The sequence below is a fragment of the Ursus americanus genome, chromosome X (assembly GCF_024610735.1).
Source record: "Ursus americanus isolate L20-20 chromosome X, mUrsAme1.1.p, whole genome shotgun sequence".
NCBI lineage: Eukaryota > Metazoa > Chordata > Mammalia > Carnivora > Ursidae > Ursus > Ursus americanus.
This window is the reverse complement of record NC_142164.1, coordinates 11,587,398-11,602,196: the sequence shown is the minus strand read 5'-3', so window position 1 is coordinate 11,602,196 and position 14,799 is coordinate 11,587,398. Positions and strand designations below refer to the sequence as shown.

The window sequence follows — 14,799 nt, the reverse complement described above, 5'->3', positions numbered from 1 at the left end:
CCTCTTTAATCCCCATCACCCATCTAGCCCATCCCCCACCCACCTCCCTCCCAGAAACCCTCACTTTGTTTTCTACCCTTTAAAGTCTCTTGTGGTTTGTTTTCCTCTCTCCTTTCTTTGCCCCTTCCCATATGTTCACTTGTTTTGCTTCTTAAATTCCACATACGAGCAAGATCGTATGGTATTTGTCTTTCTCTGACTGACTTCTTTCACTTAGCATAATACACTCCAGCTCAATCCACATCATTGCAAATGGAAAGATTTGAAAAGATTTTGTTTTTTATTTTTTAAAAGATTTTATTTTTAAGTAATCTCTGTACCCATCGTGAGGCTTGAACTCCCAACCCCGAGATCAGGAGTTGCACACTCTACCAACTGAGCCAGCCGGTTGCCCCTGAAAGCATTTTAAATTGATGAATGATATTCCATGACTTATATAATTGTTTCCCCATTGTTCAGCTTTTAGGTTGTTGGTTGATTCTTGGGATCTTGTTTCATAGCTCAGTGCCTGGAACATTGTAAGTGCTAAACAAATATTAGCTATTACTGTGTCCATTGTCTCTCAGGTGTTTTTTTTTTTTTTTTTAAACCAGTGAGAGCAAGCCTTCAGATGCAGATACCAGGATTACCTAGGTAACTTAATAATGGAAACATGACTAGGCAGCCGTGGAGATGTCAGGGGGCCATTGAATTTGGGTCTCATGTCCAATGGCAGAGGATCCGGTGGGAGGCCAGGAGAACCTCTCTGGTATCTTCAGCGTCCCTGGCTGCTAGGAGCAAGGCGCAGACTCAGAGCAGGCACCCCCAGTGACCTCTTCAAACTCCACCATTCGTTGTGCTAATCTGCAAAGTGTGGAGGTTTGCTGGGGGACTACACAAAATAGGGAACGCTTCATGAATTTGCATGTCCTCCTTGCATAGGGGCCATACTAATCTTCTCTGTCATTCCAATTTTAGTATAATTGCTGTGGAAGCAAGCACTTTCAGGTATTTTTTTTAGAGATTTTATTTATTTTAGGAGAAAGATCATGCTTGTGTGAGTGAGAGGGGCAAAGGGGGAGGCAGAGAATCTCAAGTAGACTCCAAGCTGAGTGTGGAGCCCAGTGTGGGGCTCACTCTCACAGCTCTGAGAGCATGATCTGAGCTGAAACCAAAACAGACCCTTACCCAACTAAGCCACCCAGGTACCCCACTCTCCGGTGTTTTTGAAAGAGGTATCAGTGGTCTCTCAAGGATGGAATTCAGTCTGTTCTCCAGGTTTCCTGTGTCTTCTGACATCATCCAGAAACTGGGCTACTGAGTTTCTTGTGCTGGGATAATGAAGACTTTGCTCCATCAGCCTGGTCATGATACGCTACAGAAGGTCGGAGCCTGGAACTTTACAACCAGAACTCAGGTCTTGATTTTCAGTTGTCATTCCTGACCCATTCTCTCAACCATCAATACAACTTTGAACACAATTCCTGTTGGACCTTTGGAATTCAAATAAGTTCTAGAACTGGGCAGTTCCCTAGAAAAAATTGGAAATCCCCCGACCTTGCAAATGAAGACTCTAGACCAGAAGATAAAAGTTCAAAGATTCTGTTTATAACTATGGAGACAGAGGTGAGTTTTGAGCCCAGTTATCTGTCCATGGGTGTTTTCGCTCCATCAGTATTCAAAAATGTTCAGTCATCAAGGTCGGGGATGCACTACCTTTCTTGAATTAACCTAAGAGCTTTTTGAAAGTGCTAAGAGCAGTAAGTACACAGCTCATGATGGCATTTTGAAGGCGTGTCTATGTGCTTGTTCTTTGTCTCTGATCATGGGGAGTTCAAAGGTGGGGTAGGGGTACAAGTCAGGGACAGCTGTTAAATTACTCCTGTTGAATCAGCTTGCTCTATCCGTAGTGAAGGACAGTGCTCTCACAATACCCAACAGACGTTGGACAAGGAAAAGGAGTCAGTTGTTCTTTGGGCATTAAAGATGCTCCAAATTCTCTCACTCCAAAATAGGTTTCAGCTGCTGAAGACAGCAAAAGGATAGAAAAATAGATTGTCCTTGGCTGTGGGTAGTAGGGCAACAGTTTTTTAAAATTAAGTTTTATATTTTAATTCCAGTATAGTCAACATACAGTGTTATATTAGTTTCAGTGTACAAAATTGTGATACACCATTTCTCTACATTGCTCAGTGCTTATCATGCTAAATGTACTCCAACAGGTTTTTTTTTTTAATTTCTGCACTTTGGGAGTTCACGTTATTATCATGATCTTTTGATGTAGTTTTGTAGAAAAAGAGATGCTTAAAGGGAAAAAAAAGCCTAGCGTGTTTGAGTGGTTTTTTTTTTTTTTCTTGTTGTCAGTAGGAATGGTAATGATGGCTAGGTAAATTGCTTCCTTGACCTATAGTCCTAACCTGTCTCTCTGGCCTCCACATCTCGTGAACATAGAGAGGAAAGACTTTTTTTTTTTTTTAAAGATTTTATGTATTTATCTGTCACAGAGAGAGAGAGGACAAGCAGGGGAAGTGGCAGGCAGAGGGAGAGGGAGAAGCACACTCCCTACTGAGCACGGAGCCCGATATGGGACTTGATCCCAGGACTCTGAGATCCTGACCTGAGCCGAAGGCAGACGCTTCACTGACTGAGCCACCCAGGCGCCCCAAAAGGAAGGACTATTAAATTAAAGTAGTTGGCCTGTGGAATACGGGCCAAAACATTTTTTGGCCTCAGAAACCATTTTATTGCAGTGGTTCAACTAGATGCTAGAGAAAGTACAATTTATTCCCCCTCAAATACTTCAGCCTGTGGGGCTGTAATTTTTCCTTCCGTGCCCACAGCCATGTGACTGGACATGGTAGGGATCCTAAGAAGCAGCTCTACTAGATGTTGAAATTTAGGAGAGGTGAGCATCCAGGCCAGGCTTGGAAGAGTTTATTGGCATTGAACCGAGCCTGCCTACCTGGGGTGAATGAGGCCGTGGAACAGGGGTGAGGGCGTTGCCATGAGCCGGGCAAAGCATAGCATCAGGAAGGCAGGCTGCCAACATACAGACAGGGCTCAGGCTCTGGGCTGGGCTGTGAGGGCAGGCATCTCTCCCTGCAAAAAGAGACCACTGGGGCCCTGCCTTGTTCTCCAGATTTCCCAGAGTGAAGTACTGAGCAGGTCAAGATTGTGACCAAGAGTGAGTTTCAGAATAGAAATCCAGCTACAGGACTGACAGCAGAAATTTGGGGTCTAGTGTTGACAGTGAGATGGAGGGCCAGTTCCTAGCAGAGGGTCACAAGATCAGCAGGCCTGGCAGCAAAAGCTGACCTGATGCCAAGTCTCCCAAAGATTAAACAGGGTGCTTTAAGGCCACCAAGACTAGGGCCTGTGACACTGGTCCAAAGCTTTGAGCAGGGGCGAGCCTGCAGGTGGAGACAGTGGTTTGGAGAGGCGGCTGCTTGGGCAGAAACCTGGGCAAGTTGTTACATGCTTTCAGGAAGCATAAGGATGATAGGAATTCATACAAGTCTTGAGAAGAGTAAATTATTTTATTTTAGAAATAATTTCATCTTCCTTTTGATCATTATACGTATTTACATACACACACACAATTCTCTCATTTATTGGTATTTATTTTACCCCCCAATTCTCTAATTAGAACCTAAGCTCCTTTCTTTGCATACTACACATTCTTCTGTGGGTTAGTATGCTAGGCCACGTGGCCACCTAGAATTAAATACTATTTTATTTCAGCCTATGGAATAATAGGTTTGCCTAATATTAAAGGTTTTCTCTGTCTCCTTCAGAAGCCTCTCAATTCACAAATTCAAGGTAAACCTGTTTTCTTCAGCATAAAGCTTTACTCTTTGTTAGGCTTTAATAGACCAATATGACCCTGAACTGCGGACTCTAAGTTTTCTTTATCTGTGCTCCTGGCTGGGTTAGCCATGGTGAGGGAAGGTGTGGGGCGAGCAGGGAAGAGAGGGGTGGGGGAGGGAAGGGAAGAGGCACTGGGGTTCCAGTAAAAAGATAACCATTATGTGCAATGAAAGAGTTTTTCATACCTCAATCTATCCAGCCTACGTTGGGGCAGTAGTCCTGGGGAGCAGTGTAAGACTCACAGTGATATGCGTGTTTCCGGGATCAGATTTCCAACCCATCCAGTCTTGTTCTCTCCCCCCCCACACCGCGTACACACACTTTCCTGAACGGAACATGCCAAGGGTAGGTGAGCTGTGGGGGCTTCTAGCTAGTTAGCTGCCCCCAGTCAGTTGTCAAGTAACATAGTATTGTCAAGTAACATCGTGCAAAAAGAGCTTAGAGACCCTCTCTGGAAAAAGGAATCTTTCATGACAATCTGTTTATTCAGGTCAAGCAATGAGAAAAGAAAAGACCTAGAAAGTTAAGATTTCAATGGCAGGAGCACCTGGCTAGCTCAGTCGGTAGAGCATGTGACTCTTGATCTTGGGGTTGTAAGTTCAAGCCCCACGTTGGGTGTAGAGATTCCTTAAAAATGAAATCTTAAAAAAAAGATTTCAATGACAACTTCTCCTTGGACTAGAAAACATTTAAGCATTAGAGTGAAGCTATTTGGTGCTGTCGTGGTCATCCTGGTGCTGTCATGTTCAAGCTGTGCAACTTAGGGTAGGCCTGATGACGTCTCTGGGCCTTAGTTTCAGTAGAATGTTGCTTATGATAGCTGGCTCACTGAGAGGTCAACAGGCTGACATGAGAAAAAGCCTAGCACAGCACCTGGCACACAGTAGGCGCTCAGCAATTATGTTTCTGTTACATGGGCATGGATTGAAGCTGCAGGCCTCAGACAATTGCCATTCTTTACAGGGCTGTGGCAGGACCAGGTGGGACCTGATTTTAGAAAATGCATGTGCAGAGTCGGGTAGACAAAAGCCCCTTTTCAGCTCCTGCTTCAAGATGACCACACTCCATATGGCTTCACCTGCTGCGCACTGTTATACTTGCAATCCGAATGGATCTCATTAGGGTTACAATGGCCCAGGAAAATGAAGAGTGGTTACCATGGCCCACTCCCTGGGTCTCCCAGCCGGGCGGTCAGAAAAGAAACAGAGTCGAAAACGTTTCCTGTAATTACAGTCCCCAACATAGCACCCCAAGGATATTGGGAGCTTAATAAATAGCCTTTGAGAATTTTTCTGTCTGCCAAGTGTTTATTATAAATAAGTGGGGGTCTGATTCAATGGCAATGTACGTACCCCCCACCTCCCCAAATGACATACAAACAAGCTTGGTGTAAGAGGAGCAGTGTGGAAGGAAGTCGGGAGCAGTAACTGCATGCTTCCTGCGTGGACTTACAAAGACTTCCTAGTTGAATTAAGTGAATTAATATCTATTTATAATGGGTTTATAGCAGTGTTTGTCACACAGTAAGTGCTATCAGGTGTTTGCTATGATTAAAAAATAACTCCCACTACACTCCGTATGTTGATAGATTACAAATGGCCACTTTCTCCGTTTCAGGGTTGGTGGAATGAGAGCAGGCACAATAACTTACCTTGGGGAGATGCTCTAACTTTGTCACATCTTGTGGAGGGGACAGAATGGGTGTGGATCGTGTAACTCTTCATTGACCAATGGTTTGGTCCTTGTACCATTTGCCTTTATATCAGTTTGGTTTCTTTTCTGGGCGATATGTCTGCTCTATGGGTATCTACAACCAAGTGAAAGTGGTGTCTTTGGCTAGGAGCTGGGGATTTTTTTCTAAGGAAAAGGAACCAGCACATGGTGTGGTGAGTCACAGATTTTTCTGGAAAAGCAACAGTAAACTCTCAAAGCAATAGCACAAATGTGATCTAAACAAGATTTAATAATGTGTGCATACTTAATGGAAAGACTATAGATATATGCATATATATTTCTCTACCTGTCTATTATATTAATGATTGAACTGTGACTGTTAAGAAGTTTGCCTTATCTCTCTGTGTTGCTTACCAGGATTCAGTAAAAAATGTCCTTCACTCACCTTGAACTTTTTCCTGGAGGCTGAAATCTTGTGCTGCTGTGCTCAGCTCTCCTTCCGGCTCCATTTTGGGTGTTAATCGCTGCTTTAGCATTAGAAGCCCTCACGGTACCTCTGCCTGGCTTACTTTTCAGAGAAAAGGCCTTAATTTGCTTGCTCAGCTATTTCCTTTCATTCTTAACGCTGCCTGTGCTTGCTGCCGCCGCCTCTTGTGTTTCATTTTTGTTCCAGGAAGAGATGGCTTTTCATTTCTGTATGAGTAGTGAGTGTCCCGGATGGGCCTGTCTGCATGCAGGGCTCTGGAGCTCTGTGATGTGGAGGCAGATCCCTAGGGTTCTTTTTTACGAAGTCTCTTAAGCCCCTGGGAGAAGCAATAAAGAGGCTTTTTGGCATTGATATTTGGGTTCCAAGGACACTAAGATGAAAAACGTCCCCCATTCCTCTTACCATGCACAAAGAAGGGGGGGTGCTGAGGGAGGTTTCTCAGGAAGTCAAAGAAGTCAGACTGAGATGGGAGAGAATCGAAGGGCCCCTGGTAGAGAGTTGATCTGTAGAGGTGATACAGTCCACGGGGAGGCACAAGGACGTGGACACTCCTAGCCTAGCTGTGTGGCATCAGTTCTTCCTTGGCATATGGAGCTGTCCAGCTGAAGAAGCATTAGAGGAGCCATGACCAGTTCTGGGCCAAACCTCCAAGGTCAATTGAGAGAGCTATCATGCTGGGAAGGAAAAAGTCAGCTTCCACATGTGACAAGAAGAGAGATAACTGTGGGTCATAGGAGCAGAGTCAGGCTGTTATGGTTGCTGCAGTGGGAGCACTGGGAATGGCAGAAGCAATAGCAGCAGTGTTATAAAGTAGACCATTGGTGGTCCTAAGCCTGAACTAAGATCGGCTACACAGTCCGGAGGGAAGCATTCAAGCAGCAGAGAGCTGGTGGAGTAGAAGCGTGGGTCCAGGGCCATAATGGCAGACTGCTTTTAACAAAATTTTATTGAGTGCCTGCTGTGGGCCAAGCGTCGTTTGAAGTCTGGTTCCATGAGGCACATCCTGTTTATTTGTCCCATTCGGGAGATGCTAAGATTACTTAGTTGGTTCAGATAGGAACAGCCTGATCCATCCACCCAACAAACTGTTATGTAATGATTTAAGCGGCCAAAGATCATCTTTGCCTAGGAGTGGGCTAACTCATTCCTTTTAAAGTCAGTCCTGCCAGAGCAAGACGGTACTCCGGCATGTGTGGCCACTTGGCTAAGAGTAGGGACACTTAAAAAAACATAGCCACGGTATCATTTTGCATATAATAGAGTAAATAACACTTCCTTAATAATATCATACACTCCATAGACAAATTCCCCTGATTGTATAAAAAATGTTTTGTTTCGTTTTTAGATTTGGTTTGTTAGAATCAGGTGCCGTCAACACAACACATTTGATTGGTGTGAGTTTTAAATCTCTCTTTGCTCTTTTTATTATAACAGCACCCCTCCACTCCATTTCGTTATGCCATTTATTTGTTGAAGAAACCAGTCTGTTTTTTAGAATCGCCCACATACTGGATTTGGCTGATTATATCTGTCGGTGTTGTCTAACTGGTTCCTCTGTATTCCCTATTTCCTCTAATTCGGTAGATGTAGAGCCTTGGTTAGATTATTACTTTATTTCTATCTCTATTTGGAAAAATAATTTCATAGTACCAGTGTATTTCCTATTTCTTATAATTATCAGGAGGCACATATTGTTTGGCTGTCCAACTTTTTAGTGATGTTAACATTCATCAGTGGGTTTAAGTGTTGGCAACTTGATCCATCAATTTTAAATTTCCTGTCAAGATTTCACCAGTGGTTTGATAATTGGTGATGGTCATTTCCTAGATCCATTATTTCATAGTCTGTGAAATGGCGATTTTCTCAGTCTACCATCCTTTCCGTATTTATTGGCAGGAAGTTTTCCATGAAGAAAGAGTTCTCCTTATCAACTATTTGGTTACCCTGAAATGAAGTTCATATAGGGAAGGCATGATAGATGCTTGATTCTTTCCTTTTCTTTAACAATTTTCAAAATAATGGGTAGGTGCCCTAGTAAACTCTAATTGTTATAGTAGTTTCAGGCTCACAACATAGTGATTCAGCTGTTCTATACATTACTCAGTGCTCACCACGATAGATGGAATCACCACACAATGTTATTACAATATTATTGCTTATATTCCCAGTGGTATACTTTGCATCTCTGTGACTTATCTATTTTATAACTGGAAGTTTGTGAAACTATTTTGAATTCATGGCTTTGTTAATAATCACAATTTTTTAATCCATTGAAGTAATTTTTTTAATTTTTAAAAATTTTGAAACTTATTTTTTAAAAATAATCTCTACACCCAACGTGGGGCTGGAACTCACGACCCCAAGATCATGAGCCGCGTGCTTCACTTGACTGAGCCAGCCAGGTGTCCCCAAGTCACTGGTTTTTTGATGCTCAAATTTTCTCATTTTGGCCAATGGGAGCTCTTTAAAGTTGATTTTTGGTTTGTTTTGACAGATCTTAGTGTTTGACAGCTTCCTTGCTTACTGGCAAAGCAAGATCTTACAGACCCATCTTGAACATTTATTGCTCTAACCCAGGATCAATGATTTCACCTAGGAGACTTGGCTCCTTTGGGAAAAAACTCTATTTAGAAACCACTATCTGTATTTTGGGATGCTCATTGCTACTGGGTTGTCATTATTTCTAGGCCTTTCCAGTGAGCAGAACTAGGAACTGTGGTTTTTAGAAAGAGAAAAATGAATCATGAGTTTATACTGATGTTTCCGATTCAAATTAAGGATTACAGGGTTTTCAATTAATTCCTTTGATTTTTTAATGCATCTCTCTTTGCTATTTTTTCCATGGTATTATATGTGTGAAAGGTCAAAATCATAATACCAATATTACTGCAATGTGACTAATGAATACAATTTTCTTCCTATTTATACTGTTTGGGTTTCACATCTTCGATCTGTAAATTAGTGTCTTTACCTTATTTGGGGGAATTTCGGCCATTATTCATCAAATATTCTTTATGCCACGTTTTCTCTTTCTTCTCCTTTTGGAACTCCAATTACACTTGTATTCGATTTTTAAAGGCATTTTAAAAATTTCAGTCAAGGAATGATGCATGCTACAGATTAATCTTTACTTTTCCCCACTTGGATTTTCAAAGAATACCACCATTTCAACCCCTAATGAACATGGCACTTGCTTCTTTCTCCCCCTTCTAATTTATTCCAGATTTTCAAGTGTTTTCTTCAGTAATGATGCTTTCTCCTCCACCTCAGGTCTGCTGTCTGTCTCCAGAGTAGCTAAACACTCAATTAGGAGCACTGTGCTTTTAGATGTCAAACTTTTCCACTGTTTAGATTCTTCAAGTTTTTTTAAGCAGTAATTCTCTCACAGATAAAGCTTCTGTTCTCACCGATGAATAGGTCTTATTTTCTAAAGAATATGTGATTGATTTACAAGTTTCAAGGAGAATTTCAGCCAAGGCCTCAAGATCTGCATGTTCATCTTCCAAAAGCATTAATCCCTGAAAAAAGGCATCCATTGATTGTAGGACTCCTAACTGCACTTCCCCCACGCTCAGTTTTAGCCATTCACACATCACTTGCACAGCTCCTGATGATAACAACATTGGGCCTCCACAGTTGGGGGCCAGGCTTTGCGCAGGCTCTCAAAGGCTCCCAGGAGAGATTCCAACTGGAGCTCTCTTTCCTTCTCATTCCCATCTTCATTTTTGGTTGTCCCAATGCCAGTGCTTTTGGGTGAGTTCTTCTTGATAAGCAGTATGACAATGTCAGAAAATTCCTGGAATCCCTTTGGTGGCCTTCAGGACATCTGCTACATAGCTGATTGCTGTGATCTTGTCGTTAAGATTTTCTTTGCAACACTCCTTCAGGGCAGCTTGGAGAATTTCACTTGTGCCGGGTTGATTGGGCACGGGCTTTTCTAGGTCTGTACTGCAAGCTGTCACCGCACAGCTCTTCCTGTCCCGCCCATGTTCTTCTGGCTAGACCTTGCAGTCATGTGGGCAGTATCATTCCCAGATATGGAGGTACCAGGGAGCTGATTCGTTTCACAGTTGATGCCATGGCAATGTGTCTTGGGCTTTCATTTTCCAGGACTGAGACTGCAAAGCCTTCTGCGTAGTGGCAGTCAACTCCTACAGGCATGACTGAATGCCACCAAAGGACCCAGGTACATTTTCCTGCCACACCTCAGTCCATAAGTTACACTCATCTTTTTCTGATTTTTCCTTATCAGCAATTTCATGCATGCCCAGAAATGCCAAAGGCAGAACTTCTTTGGAATGGTTCTTCAGTATATAGGGCTGTATCGTCCAGTAACATCCACAGGTCACTGAGCTCTAGTCATTAAAAAAAAAAAAAAAAAAAAAGAAAGAAAACCCCTTTACTATCTGCCCTTCAGATTTGATCATTCCTGTTAAACTGTCTTCGGGTCTACTGATTTTTTTCCTCTGTCAAACCCATTCTGTTGTTAAGCCCATTTAGTGATTTTTAAAATTTCAGATATTGTATTTTTAGTTTTAGAATGTACATCTGAGGGGCGCCTGGGTGGCACAGCAGTTAAGCGTCTGCCTTCGGCCCAGGGCGTGATCCTGGCGTTCTGGGATCGAGCCCCACATCAGGCTCCTCTGCTGAGAGCCTGCTTCTTCCTCTCCCACTCCACCTGCTTGTGTTCCCTCTCTCGCTGGCTGTCTCTGTCTCTGTCGAATAAATAAATAAAATCTTTAAAAGAAAAAAAGAATGTGCATCTGATTCTTCTTCATAGTTTGTATTTCTCTGCTGCGATTTCCCATCTTCTCTGTCCTTTACTTCATTGGACATAGTAATAATAGTTGCATTTAAAGGTCTTACCTAATAATCTCAACATCTGGTCATGTTGGAGTGAGTCTCCAGTGATTGCATTTTCTCTTGTGAATGGGTCATATTTTTTCTGGCTGGCATGTTTTCTGTTGTATATTCTGCAATTGTTCTCATATATGTATATGATATTTGTTTTCTTTTCCTGGATATTTTTAGGATTTTCCTATTATAATTGGTTTTCAGTGATTTGATTTTGATGTACTTTGGTTTGGTTTTCATTGTATATATCCTGTTTCAGATTCTTTGAGCCTTTTTTAAAAAAATTTTATTTATTTATTTGACAGAGGGAGACAGAGCACAAGCAGGGGGAGTGGTGGAGGGAGAAGCAGGCTCTCCGATGAGCAGGAAGCCGGATGTGGGGCCTGATCTCAGGACCCTGGGATCATGACCTGAGCCAAAGGCAGACGCCCAACTGACTGAGCCACCCACGTGCCCCCTTTGAGCCTTTCAATATGTAGTTTAGAGTTTCTATTAAATTTAAGAAAATTTTGGCCATTTTTTCCCCTCAGATATTTTTTCTCCTCTATTCTCACTCTTTTCTCCTTCTGATATTCTAAATACATGTATATCTAACTACTTGATATTGTTCTATAGGCTGGAAACTGTGTTCATTTCTTTTTTTAAAGTTGTTTTATTTTTTAAGTTATCTCCATACCCAATGTGGGGCTTGAACTTACAACCCTGAAGTCAAGAGTTGCATGCTTTACCAACTAAGCCAGTTAGGTGCCCCAATTTCTTTCTTTTTTTTTTTTGAAAGATTTTACTTATTTTTAGGGAGAGAGTGTGTGCTCGAGCAGGTGGAGGAGCAGAGGGGGAGGGAGAAAGAGGACAAAGAATCTCAAGCAGACTCCATGCCCAGGACAGAACCTGACTTGGGGCTCAGTCTCACAACCCCAAGATCATGACCCAAACCGAAACTAAGAGTTGGACGCTTAACTGACTGAGCCACCCAGATGTCCCTCTTTTTTTTTTTTTTTTTTTAAGTAATCTCTATGCCCAGCAAAGGGGTTGAACTCATGACCCTGAGATCAAGAGTTGCATGCTCGGGGCGCCTGGGTGGCTCAGTCGTTGAGCATCTGCCTTCGGCTCAGGGTGTGATCCTGGTGTTCTAGGATCGAGCCCCGCATCAGGGTCCTCTGCTATGAGCCTGCTTCTTCCTCTCCCACTCCCCCTGCTTGTGTTCCCTCTCTCGCTGGCTGTCTCTCTCTCTGTCAAATAAATAAATAAAATCTTAAAAAAAAAAAAAAAAGTTGCACGCTCTACTGACAGCCAGCCAGGTGCCCCTGTTCATTTCTTTTTAGTCTCTTTTCTGTGTTTCAGTCTGGATAGTTTTTATTGCTGTCTTCAAGTCCACTGATCTTCTGTGGTGTTTAATCCAGTGAACTTCATTTCAGATATTGTATTTTACAGCTTTAGACATTCCATTTTGTTCTTTTTATTATCTTCCATTTTTCTCCTCATTATGTTCATGTTTTTTTATAAACAATATTTGATCATACTTAAGAACTGTTTCAGAGTTCTTGACTGCTAATTCCTTGTCTCTGTCATTTCTTTTGTTTTGTTTTAAAGATTTTATTTATTTGTCAGAGAGAGAGAGCGTGCACGCACAAGCAGGGGGTGCGGCAGGCCGAGGGAGAAGCAGGCTCCCCACTGAGCAGGGAGCCCGATGCAGGACTCGATCCCAGGATGCTGGGATCACAACCTGAGCCAAAGGCAGACGCCCAACCAACAGAGCTACCCAGGTGTCCGGTCTCTGTCATTTCTTTTCTTTTTTATTTATTTAAGATTTTATTTATTTATTTGAGAGAGAGAGAGAGAGAGAGAGAAAGCATGAGCACGGGGGAGGGGCAGAGGCAGAGGGAGAAACAGACTCACCACTGAGCAGGGAGCCCAAGGCAGGGCTTGATCCCAGGACCCTGGGATCGTGAGCTGAGCCGAAGGCAGACGCTTAACCCACTGAGCCACCCAGGCACCTCCCGTCTCTGTCATTTCTGAGTCTGTTTCTATTTCTCTTGTTTTCCTGCTGCTTGGCATGTCTGATATTTTTTGATGAATTGCTTGACGTTGGGATTTTTATGTTGTTGAGTGCTAGATTTTGTGTATTCTTTAAAAGTGTTTTGGACTTTGTTCTGTCATGCAGTTAATTTACTTGTATATCAGCTCAATCTTTTCAAGGCCTGTCTTTGTTTAAAATGTATTTGAGTACAGTCGGCACACAGTGTTACATTAGCTTCCAGTGTACAGCATAGTACATAGACATTGATACATAAGTATTTCAGTTTCCCTTATTTCTGCTAACACTTGGTAGCATCCAGTTTTCTACTTTTTGTCAAGTTAGTAGATACAAAGTGATACCTCAGTGTCGTTTTAATTTGCATTTTTAAAAATCGCCAATCTATTTGAGCACCCTTTATATACTTGTTAGCCTTTTGTACTTTCTCCTCTGAAAACTTGACTGTGTTTCTACTGGGTACTTGTCCTTTTCAGGTTAATGAGTAGGAGTTCATTGAATATTCTAGCTATTAGTCCATTTTGGTTTTCAGCATTGTAAATATCTTCCCTCAGTGTCTCATGTTATAACTGTGTTATTGATATCCCTCATTAAACATAAATCCTTAATTTTGATGTGATCAAATTCATCATATTCTGCCTTGTATTTTATGTATTTGAAGTCTTTTTATTTATATATATTTTTAAAGATTTTATTTATTTATTTGACAGAGAGAGCACAGCAGGGAGAGTGGCAGGCAGAGGGAGAGGGAGAGGGAGAAGCAGGCTTTCTGCTGAGCAGGGAGCCCGATGTGGGGCTCCATCCCAGGACCCTGGGATCATGACCCAAGCCGAAGTGGATGCTTAACCAACTGAGCCACCCAGGCACCCCTGAAATATTTTTAAATAAGTCCTTCTCCTTTAAGTCATAAAGTCTCCTTTAAGTCATAAAGATATTCTTTTCTTCCATTAACGTTCAAGTTTTTACCTTTACATTTTGGCCTTTAATCCGTCTGCATTCTATCTTTGTACATGGTGTTATGTGAGGATTCTGATTTATTTTTCTCTACACAGTAGTGAGTCAGTTTTCCTTCTAACATCTACTAAATAACTTCTATTTCTCCATTGATTTATAATGATACTTTATAATGGGTCTGATTTTGATCTTTCTCTTTTGTTCCATTGATTAATTTGTACAGTCTTATTAAAAGTGTCATACTATTTCAAACATTTTGTGACTAAGGAAAGTATAACATATACAAAGCTAGATTAATATAATGAACTCCCACGTACCCATTGCCACACTTCCATTGCCAATTATAAACTCATGGTCAGTCTTTTAAAATCTGTATTCTACCCATTCTCCACACCTTCTGTATTATTTTGAAGAAAGCCCAAGACATATCATTTTATTTGTAAATATTTCAGTATGTATCTCTAAAAGATACAGAATTTTAAAAAAATCCCAATACCATATCACAATGAAAAGAAAAGAACACTAACTCTTTGATAACATCAGATATCTAGTTGGTGTTCAAATTCCCAATTATTTCATAAATGTGTATAGTTTTTAATAGTTTGTTCGAATCAGAATCCAAATAAAGTATGATTCATTGATAAGTCTCTTATTTTTAATTTACTGATTCTCCCCTCCATCTTTTTTTCTCTTTGTATTTCTTTAAGGAAGAACCTTCTTTCCCTAGTAACTTTCTAGTAAACTTTCCCTGCCTTGATTTTGCTGAATGCATCCATATGGTGTTATTCAACATGTTCCTCTGTTCTCTGTATTTCTTATAAATTCATAGTGGGATCTAGAGGCTTGATCAGATTCAGGTTTGGTTTTTTTGAGAAGACTACTCCATAAATGATGGTGTATTCTTCCATCAGGGTGCTTAGTTATCTTTATTTTTGTGATTATCTGTGTCCAG

General features: G+C 41.6%; 1 pseudogene; it reads right to left on the bottom strand.

Moving 5' to 3' along the window:
• Nucleotides 1-876: 876 nt before the first annotated feature.
• LOC123786204 (U6 spliceosomal RNA) lies at nucleotides 877-977 on the bottom strand (annotated as a pseudogene).
• Nucleotides 978-14,799: the final 13,822 nt, after the last annotated feature.